The 11,226-nt window shown below is 24.8% G+C and overlaps 1 long non-coding RNA gene across 1 annotated transcript; it reads right to left on the reverse strand.

Annotated features, from left to right (window-relative positions):
- Positions 1-1,897: 1,897 nt before the first annotated feature.
- On the reverse strand, positions 1,898-2,379 carry LOC115256934 (uncharacterized). Its single transcript, XR_003892870.2, has 2 exons — positions 2,178-2,379; positions 1,898-2,120 (listed from the first exon to the last, which is right to left on the reverse strand). It is a non-coding gene; the product is annotated as an uncharacterized LOC115256934 (long non-coding RNA).
- Positions 2,380-11,226: the final 8,847 nt, after the last annotated feature.

Below are 11,226 nucleotides of genomic sequence, written 5' to 3' on the forward strand. Positions count from 1 at the left end.
ATACGTTTGCTATTCAAAATCATAGTCGCGGAAACATATTCTCCCAATCTAAAAGGACTGAGTTTGGCTAATAGAGTGGCCAATCATAAACTAGGTGACAATATTGAGCGAATGTAAAACTTGAACAAAAACGCTGCGAGCGCCACAGATGGGCAGTTGGCCACCTATTAAATTTTTAAATGAACCGTTGAACCGGTGTACGTGGGAATTATTAGTGTTGCATCTGTTTGTTTGTGATAGGGTTCTGGAAAACATCTAATCACGTAAGACAAAATGCATCAATATTCACCTCTTGCTTTATTGATCCACTGCTGTTCATTTTCAACACCACTGCTCATCTCACTTCACCGCAAAATGTAAATAAAGAAAGTGACGTCACACAAGCCATCGCAATAGCAACTCAGCGCAAGATTTGAGTGGGTCCCCAAATGTGGAAACCCATCGCTAATCCCATGTCGCGTCCTTATTTTTCATTCCCATTTAGATACCACCGGTGTGAACATGGGTTCCTATTCAGGGCCCGGAAATAGGGATAGGGACCCAGATAGGGACGCCCGTGGCGATGCTCTGAGAATGATTTCAGTAAATCAGGCCGAACATTTCAAATAGTCCTAACTGACATTTAATACAATCGGAGAAAATGCGATTCGAAAGTAGTAATGATAAACTTAAATTCCAATTAAAACCAAGATGTTTTATGTAAACTTGTTTCACTTATAGGGAGGAAAATCTATCGTAGAGTTCGGAAAAGATGTTTATTTTGTGCTTTTTCTACATTTTTCCATGTTTTCAAATAGATTTTTCACATAGGACCTTATGCATTTACTAATGCAGTTAGGACCTATCAAATTGGACTGTTTCATACGATCGGTGTCACTTAGGACTTTAGGAAATTGATATTAAAAATGAATTTTATGCACTTAAAAATGTAACAGAATGATTTTTACGCTTAATATGTATGATAAATCATTCATCAGATGAAGGTATTTGCAGCTTCAGTCTTCAATTTTCTTGGAAAAAATCTTTGGTGTCGGCTGGGACATGTGCAAGCTTTATATTATACTAGCTGCCCTGGCAAACGTCGTACTGCCTGCCTACTGTGTTTTTTGACATGTAGCTCTATAGGGACGTCCTCCACAAAGTCATCTGTATGGGAGCCCCCGTTCCTGAGACCGGAGAGGTCTCATACCAAGCTAAGAACCTTTCACACCGATCGATTCGGTAGTTTCTGAATGCATAGCGGTCAAACAGACAGACAAACAGAAATTCATTTTTATATATATAGACGGAACAAGATAAAAAGTCAAGAAAAGCTTACAGATAGCTAATAATTACCAACCAACAGAAGTAATTATTTAGAAATATTTCTATTCGCAGATAGTTTCTGATATTTTCTCAGCTTTTAGTTAAGGAACTAAAATGTCAACGATATATCCATCAAATAGATCTTGGATCGCTCGGTAATCAAGACAGGAAATCCACAGTATGAGGCTCTTACAGTACCACTTACAGTAGGTACTGATGAGGTTCATATCCGGCGGCTGATGGGATGCACATATTCCATCATATTCCTTCCTATTCGTTACGATTTTTCGATCCCAGATCCATCTTACACCTTATGTTACTTTACCAGGTATAAGATCCCAAAGCCCACATCGACAAGCGTAAACATATGCAATTTGCCTTGATTAAGACAATCAAGACAATCAAAAGATCAATGCATCAAAACTACTTACACCATTCATTCTAGTGAATATTCTTTAATTGCTGCTGATAAGATTTCATGATAAATACTGGAATCTTGCATTGATCGCAGAGCCGATTTAACTTTTGTCTTTGTAAAAACATTGTATTGTAATCACTGGTCACTAGCGTTAACGACGGGTTTTCGTCCACATTGAAGCTTCGACCGATTGCTGCTCAGTGGTTGCATTGGTGCCGTTTGTCTGTGTTCCACATCAGAATAAGAACCGGAATCGTGACATAGCTTGACTGTGGCGTAGTGCATCTTGCGATACCGTTGGTATATCTTGGACATATCCCTATCCGCATTCATCACAGATGAGATCCCCCGATGGTTGTTCGTTGTTGAACAATCTGTTCCCCGGATGTCATGTAAACTGGAAATAAATTACATTCCACTCAACTGGATCTTGCAAAACTACTCAAATTCTTACCCAAACAATAACAGCACAATGTCGGATTGGTCAAAGAAACCTGCATTAACTCGGTTTTATTTTAAAACTTACAAAAATACTGAAAAATCAACTTATTTTCCCTGTTTTACCAAACGTCCAATCTGCGTTTTCTGATTGTTTTGACATTTTGTCAGATTGGACTGTCAAGCTGCAAAACGTCCAAACCAACAGAGTTGGGCGATATTATCCAGCTTTCCACGCTAGCCATAATGGCGGCTGCTATAAAAAAAATTGACAGTATTTGTGCCCCATGCTGAACTGAAATTAGGAAACAAAATCTCAGCAATCTTAGAAATCATGAAAAAAGTTTCAGCTGTCAAATGATAAAAAATTCTACTGCAATAAATAATTTGAATAGGTTTGTTTAAACATTTTCGTTTTTAATAATTTATTCTTTATTTTAGATAAGGAACTTAAATCTCATAAGAGCATCGCCACGGGAGTCCTCATCGCTATCCTTATTATACCACTCCTTGTCGGGTGCTATTTTAGGATAGCACCCCACCTTCCCACCAGTGGTTTCTATTTTGGGTTTGAGGCCTTGAAAAACATATTGATGCTCCACCGTGCGTTGCTAAACGTGGTCCTTACTTTTTATCGGACGTAGTACTAACTGAAACAAATTAAATATGTCCTTATGGCTTTTGATGGATCCTGCATAAAATCACAAAGGCATAAAGGGTCACAGACAAACGCACGCAACACTTCTAACGTTTCGTCACAGACAAGCAGACGTCTCCAGTGCCAGTCTCCCTCTAGTAATTTCTTATCGTTTTATTTTTTAAAGAATATTTAAATCAAATATTCTGTAGTTTGCAAATTGTTCGCAGACGGCGCTCACATAATTTTTGCTCCTGTTTGACGTTCGCTCACTACCGGCACCTACTGAGCGTTTTGTGAAATAGCATGTTTGCCATTGGGGATTATGTTTATATGACGATGATTTTAATAGCAATTTCTTTCAAGTGATACGTTTGCTATTCAAAATCATAGTCGCGGAAACATATTCACCCAATCTAAAAGGACTGAGTTTGACCAATGGAGTGGCCAGTCATAAACTAGGTGACAATAGTGAGCGAATGTAAAACTTGAACAAAAACGCTGCGAGCGCCACAGATGGGCAGTTGGCCAACTATTAAATTTTAGCACAGGTGATCCACTGCTTTGCACTGTTCGTACAAATACAGGATAAGTTAGATCATTTCCATTTTTTCGTCAGATGTTTGTATACGTTTAATGAACTATTATGCCAAGTTTGGTGAAAATTTCTCTGCTCGTTTTTGTTCTAGAGCTAAATGATTCAGCAAAAGTCGGTATTTTTCCTATTTTTCCTATTTTAATTCAAACAATATTTAGAGACGAACCAGCTAAGGGCTGAAAGTCTCTCTAATAAAGACAAATCAATCAATCAATCAAACAATATTTGAATATTCAATATTCCGAAACATGAACATTATTTTCAACGGAAAAAAATACCAGCATGCCCTACAGTATGCATATTAGCACAATCAAATACCGTTTCATGAACAAGTTCTTGACAACAAGATCCTTCTTGATCTAACCTGTTCTTTGTTAGCATGTTTGTTTACATCCAAGACATTTGCCATTACTATTAGTGTTTTATGTAAAAATGTCATTATTTCATATAATTATAATGTAATCTATTTAGCGCCGGCAATAAGTCGCAGATTAATCCAGGAGGGTTTATATGGTACGATGAGAGAAGCCATAGATTCGAAGCGAACCATGTCCGAATACCGAACTACTTATGATAACTGCAAGAAGTCCCACAAGTTTCATTAAGTTTTACAGAAGGGCTAGATAAGAATCTCGAGTTAAATAAAAGGTGTAATAGATGATTTATAAAAAAAACATATACAAAAAAAAAACAAAATTTATATATTTGCCTTCAGTGCATCCATCTTCCCAATGGATCACAGGTGATTCACCCCAAAAATCAATTTTTCCATTTCTAACGATATTTTGGAGTAAAACTATACATCTTTTGTTCTGGTGATTTGTTAAGAAACCATTTTATCTATTTTTAAATGTCAAAACACCTTGTGGGAAAGAAAGGGTTAAATAAGCCGTTGAATTGGTGTACGTGAGAATTATTAGTGTTGCATCTGTTTGTTTGTGATAGGGTTCTGGAAAACATATATAGTCACGTAAGACAAAGTGCATAAATATTCACCTTATGCTTTATTGATCCACTGCTGTTCATTTTCCATACCACTGCTCAGCTCACTTCACCGCAAAATATAAATAAGGAAAGTGACGTCACACAAACCATCGGAATAGCAACTCAGTGCAAGATTTGAGTGGGTCCCCAAATGTGGAAACCCATCGCTAATCCCATGTCGCGTCCTTATTTTTCATTCCCGTTTAGATACCACCGGTGTGAACATGGGTCCCTATTCAGGGCCCGGAAATAGGGATAGGGACCCAGATAGGGACGCCCGTGGCGATGCTCTAAGACCGCATTTGGATCCCGGAATCTTGAAGTTCAATCCCAAATTTAAACAGCAGGAAAACCCGAGTCTGCTGCTGGCAACCTCCGGGATGGACAATGAAGATCCTGTTGTAGAAATGCAGATTGGTCGATATGATTTTACCTATAATTTTATAGCAAAAAAAAAATAATTTTATTTTTTTGCAATTTATTCCGTTAGATTACATGTAATTCTACTAGAATACACTAAAAACTCAAATTGTTGAAAAATGTCAGTTAGGACTATTTGAAATGTTCGGCCTGAAATAACACATTTTGAAAACGACGTATAATCAATTGACCAATCCAAATTCCTGTGTGGTAGTGGTTTGTGTTCAGATTTCCCGTGTTAATCTATCTGTAAGAACTTTGTAAACATCTTTTGTTCTCACGTTTATGGATAGGCTCCCAGTACGGAGGGTTAGCCTAACATTAGCCTAATGTGAGACTAACTGGCCAGCATGTTAGGCTAACTTTTTGTCTCACTTTTGGCTAATGTTAGTCTAAAATTAGACAGATATGACACACTTTTGTTAGACATGTTGCAAATTCGAAACATGTTTGTTAGTCTAACATTAGACTAACGTTAGACATGTTTTACTATGGGCTGTTAGACAAATGTTAGGCATAAATTTTATGCTGCTTTTTTCATTCCAGCTGTCATCCGAGCAAGAAGTATGATTGTAGTAGTGAACTTTTGTCGACGTTCACTACTACAACCGTACTCTTGCCTCGAATGAAAGCTGGACGAAACAAATTCAATAAAAAAAAAACTCGGAGCCTGTTCAATTTTAATTTTAACTTTAATTTTAATTTTAACTTTAATTTAAACTTGAATTTGAGTTTGAATTAAATAAATATGCTGATTTATCGACCGTATTCTATTAATAACTTGATGATTTTGTGGCTATATCGGTCTCTTTCTACTCATAGTATAAGGGAGTAGAGATCAAAGTGGATAATGAAATGATAGATATGATAGCAATGATATGATGATCATTTCATTATCCACTTTGATCTCTACTCCCTTATACTATGAGTAGAAAGAGACCGATATAGCCACAAAATCATCAAGTTATTAATAGAATACGGTCGATAAATCAGCATATGATATGAAAAGTTTGGCTCAAAAAGAAAAGTGTTCTATCCTATAAGATCGAAAAAGCTAATAGGAAGAACACGCCGCGATATAGGCATACCCCTATGAACGGAGTGCGAATTCCGAAAAAGCTACCGATCGATAGAATTTGTGATGAAAACAGAACAATACATTAGGCAGTCGGGTGCCTGAAACTTTTGCCAGTCTTGGTAAGGTGGTATGAAAACTACCAACCAAGCCGATCTGTTTAAAAGCACAGGTCGCACGCAGAAGTTTCACGCATTCGATGTATTCGTTCAATACATGGCCTACTTGCCTAATTTCACCTTCTATAAAAATTTTCACACTTGTTCGCTACCTAGCGAATTCTATCATATCTATCATTTCATTATCCACTTTGATCTCTACTCCCTTATACTATGAGTAGAAAGAGACCGATATAGCCACAAAATCATCAAGTTATGAATTAAATAAAAACTAAATTAAATTAAATTAAATTAAAATTAAATTAAAACTAAATTAAAATTAAATTGAAATTAAATTAAAATTAAATTAAAATTAAATTAAAATTAAATTAAAATTTAATTAAAATTTAATTAAAATTAAATTGAAATTAAATTAAAATTAAATTAAAATTAAATTAAAATTAAATCAAAATTAAATTAAAATTAAATCAAAATTAAATTAAAATTAAATTAAAATTAAATTAAAATTAAATTAAAATTAAATTAAAATTAAATTAAAATTAAATTAAAATTAAATTAAAATTAAATTAAAATTAAATTAAAATTAAATTAAAATTAAATTAAAATTAAATTAAAATTAAATTAAAATTAAATTAAAATTAAATTAAAATTAAATTAAAATTAAATTAAAATTAAATTAAAATTAAATTAAAATTAAATTAAAATTAAATTAAAATTAAATTAAAATTAAATTAAAATTAAATTAAAATTAAATTAAAATTAAATTAAAATTAAATTAAAATTAAATTAAAATTAAATTAAAATTAAATTAAAATTAAATTAAAATTAAATTAAAATTAAATTAAAATTAAATTAAAATTAAATTAAAATTAAATTAAAATTAAATTAAAATTAAATTAAAATTAAATTAAAATTAAATTAAAATTAAATTAAAATTAAATTAAAATTAAATTAAAATTAAATTAAAATTAAATTAAAATTAAATTAAAATTAAATTAAAATTAAATTAAAATTAAATTAAAATTAAATTAAAATTAAATTAAAATTAAATTAAAATTAAATTAAAATTAAATTAAAATTAAATTAAAATTAAATTAAAATTAAATTAAAATTAAATTAAAATTAAATTAAAATTAAATTAAAATTAAATTAAAATTAAATTAAAATTAAATTAAAATTAAATTAAAATTAAATTAAAATTAAATTAAAATTAAATTAAAATTAAATTAAAATTAAATTAAAATTAAATTAAAATTAAATTAAAATTAAATTAAAATTAAATTAAAATTAAATTAAAATTAAATTAAAATTAAATTAAAATTAAATTAAAATTAAATTAAAATTAAATTAAAATTGAATTAAAATTAAATTAAAATTAAATTAAAATTAAATTAAAATTAAATTAAAATTAAATTAAAATTAAATTAAAATTAAATTAAAATTAAATTAAAATTAAATTAAAATTAAATTAAAATTAAATTAAAATTAAATTAAAATTAAATTAAAATTAAATTAAAATTAAATTAAAATTAAATTAAAATTAAATTAAAATTAAATTAAAATTAAATTAAAATTAAATTAAAATTAAATTAAAATTAAATTAAAATTAAATTAAAATTAAATTAAAATTAAATTAAAATTAAATTAAAATTAAATTAAAATTAAATTAAAATTAAATTAAAATTAAATTAAAATTAAATTAAAATTAAATTAAAATTAAATTAAAATTAAATTAAAATTAAATTAAAATTAAATTAAAATTAAATTAAAATTAAATTAAAATTAAATTAAAATTAAATTAAAATTAAATTAAAATTAAATTAAAATTAAATTAAAATTAAATTAAAATTAAATTAAAATTAAATTAAAATTAAATTAAAATTAAATTAAAATTAAATTAAAATTAAATTAAAATTAAATTAAAATTAAATTAAAATTAAATTAAAATTAAATTAAAATTAAATCAAAATTGAATTAAAATTAAATTAAAATTAAATTAAAATTAAATTAAAATTAAATTAAAATTAAATTAAAATTAAATTAAAATTGAATTAAAATTAAATTAAAATTAAATTAAAATTAAATTAAAATTAAATTAAAATTAAATTAAAATTAAATTAAAATTAAATTAAAATTAAATTAAAATTAAATTAAAATTAAATTAAAATTAAATTAAAATTAAATTAAAATTAAATTAAAATTAAATTAAAATTAAATTAAAATTAAATTAAAATTAAATTAAAATTAAATTAAAATTAAATTAAAATTAAATTAAAATTAAATTAAAATTAAATTAAAATTAAATTAAAATTAAATTAAAATTAAATTAAAATTAAATTAAAATTAAATTAAAATTAAATTAAAATTAAATTAAAATTAAATTAAAATTAAATTAAAATTTAATTAAAATTAAATTAAAATTAAATTAAAATTTAATTAAAATTTAATTAAAATTTAATTAAAATTAAATTAAAATTAAACTAAAATTAAATTAAAATTAAATTTAAATTAAATTTAAATTAAATTTAAATTAAATTAAAATTCAATTAAAATTAAATTAAAATTCAATTAAAATTAAATTAAAATTCAATTAAAATTAAATAAAAATCAAAACAAAGTTGAATTAAAATTAAATTTAAATTTTATTTGAAATTTAATTAACATTTAATTAAAATTTAATTAAAATTAAATTAAAATTAGATTCAAATTGAATTCAAATTAAATTAAAATTTTATTCAAATTTTATAAAAATTTTGTAAAAATTTTATAAAAATTTTATTAGAATTTTATTAAAGTTTTATTAAAATTTTATTTAAATTTTATTTAAATTTTATTACAATTTTATTATAATTTTATTAAAGTTTTATTAAAATTTTATTAAAATTAAAAAAATAATTAATTAAAAAATATTAATTAAACTAATTGAAATTTAATTAAAATTTTATTAAAATTTTCTTTAAATTTTATTAGTTTTATTAAAATTTTATTAAAATTTTGTTAAAATTTCAATAAAATTTAATGAAAATTTAATTAAAATTTAATTAAAATTTTATTAAAATTTGATTAAAATTTATTTAAAATTAAATAAAAATTAAATGAAAAATAAATCAAATTAAAATTAAAATGACTCACCGACACGATGAGGCCAAACTTAACGGAATCGGACACTGTTTTGCAGATGACTGGTTCCGGTAACGGTACGACGAAAACGAACCGGACTTATTGGCCAGTAGCAGTGGCGAGGAGCTGACGGGTCGGACGACGGAACAACTGAAATGGTTCTTACCAGGTTGTTACGGTTTTAACTAATTGAAACGCGCAATTTTTATCATTTTCCCGACCGACGAACGCTGCCGCAATCAACAAAGTTTTTTTTTAACTGCCGTTCAGGCAACTGTCAACAATGCGCGAAAGAATCGAACACTGAGCATAATTTCGGGGTTATGATTTATGCTCTCCAGAAATTTTCGATGAGCAACATATCTAACAAATGCCTAACAGTGTCGAACGCCTAACTTCCTCCGTGCTGGGCTTGCATTAGGTTTCGTGAGACATTTTTTGGACAACTCAATGCTACACCATTGATCCCAGCACGGAGGATGTTAGGCGTTCGACACTGTTAGGTATTTGTTAGTTATGTTGCTCATCGAAAAATTTTCGAGAGCATAAATCATAACCCCGAATTTATGCTGAATGTTCGATTTTTTCGCGCGTCATTGACAGTTGAGCAAATGGCAGTGGAAAAAAAACTTTGTTAGTTGCGGCAGCTTAAAAATCGCGTTCGTCGGTCGAGAAAATGAGAAAAATTTGCGCGTCTCAATTAGTTTAAACTCGTAGGAACCATTTCAGTCGTTCCGTCGTCCAATCCGTCAGTTCCTCGTCGCTGCTGCTGGCCAATAAGTTCGGTTCGCTCTTCGCACTGTCGCCGGAACCAGTAATCACCAAAACAGTGTCCGATTCCGTTAAGTTTGGCCTCATCGTGTCGGTGAGTCACTTTAATTTTAATTCAATTTCAATTCAGTTTTAATTTAATGTAGATTTAATTTCAATTTAATATTAGTTTAATTTTAATTAAATTTAATTCAAAAAAATTAAAATTAAAATTAAAATTAAAATTAAAATTAAAATTAAAATTAAAATTAAAATTAAAATTAAAATTAAAATTAAAATTAAAATTAAAATTAAAATTAAAATAAAATTAAATTTAAAATTAAAATTAAAATTAAAATTAAATTAAAATTAACATTAAAATTAAAATTAAAATTAAAATTAAAATTAAAATCAAAATCAAAATTAAAATTAAAATTAAAATTAAAATTAAAATTAAAATTAAAATTAAAATTAAAATTAAAATTAAAATTAAAATTAAAATTAAAATTAAAATTAAAATTAAAATTAAAATTAAAATTAAAATTAAAATTAAAATTAAAATTAAAATTAAAATTAAAATTAAAATTAAAATTAAAATTAAAATTAAAATTAAAATTAAAATTAAAATTAAAATTAAAATTAAAATTAAAATTAAAATTAAAATTAAAATTAAAATTAAAATTAAAATTAAAATTAAAATTAAAATTAAAATTAAAATTAAAATTAAAATTAAAATTAAAATTAAAATTAAAATTAAAATTAAAATTAAAATTAAAATTAAAATTAAAATTAAAATTAAAATTAAAATTAAAATTAAAATTAAAATTAAAATTAAAATTAAAATTAAAATTAAAATTAAAATTAAAATTAATTAAATTAAAATTAAAATTAAAATTAAAATTAATTCAATTCGCTTTATTTTAGAGACTTTCAGCCTTGGGCTGGTTCATCTCTTAAATTAAAATTAAAATTAAATAAAATTAAAATTAAAATTAAAATTAAAATTAAAATTAAAATTAAAATTAAAATTAAAATTAAAATTAAAATTAAAATTAAAATTAAAATTAAAATTAAAATTAAAATTAAAATTAAAATTAAAATTAAAATTAAAATTAAAATTAAAATTAAAATTAAAATTAAATTAAAATTAAAATTAAAATTAAAATTAAAATTAAAATTAAAATTAAAATTAAAATTAAAATTAAAATTAAAATTAAAATTAAAATTAAAATTAAAATTAAAATTAAAATTAAAATTAAAATTAAAATTAAAATTAAAATTAAAATTAAAATTAAAATTAAAATTAAAATTAAAATTAAAATTAAAATTAAAATTAAAATTAAAATTAAAATTAAAATTAAA

The sequence above is a fragment of the Aedes albopictus genome, unplaced genomic scaffold (genome assembly GCF_035046485.1).
Source record: "Aedes albopictus strain Foshan unplaced genomic scaffold, AalbF5 HiC_scaffold_47, whole genome shotgun sequence".
Taxonomy (NCBI): Eukaryota; Metazoa; Arthropoda; class Insecta; order Diptera; family Culicidae; genus Aedes; species Aedes albopictus.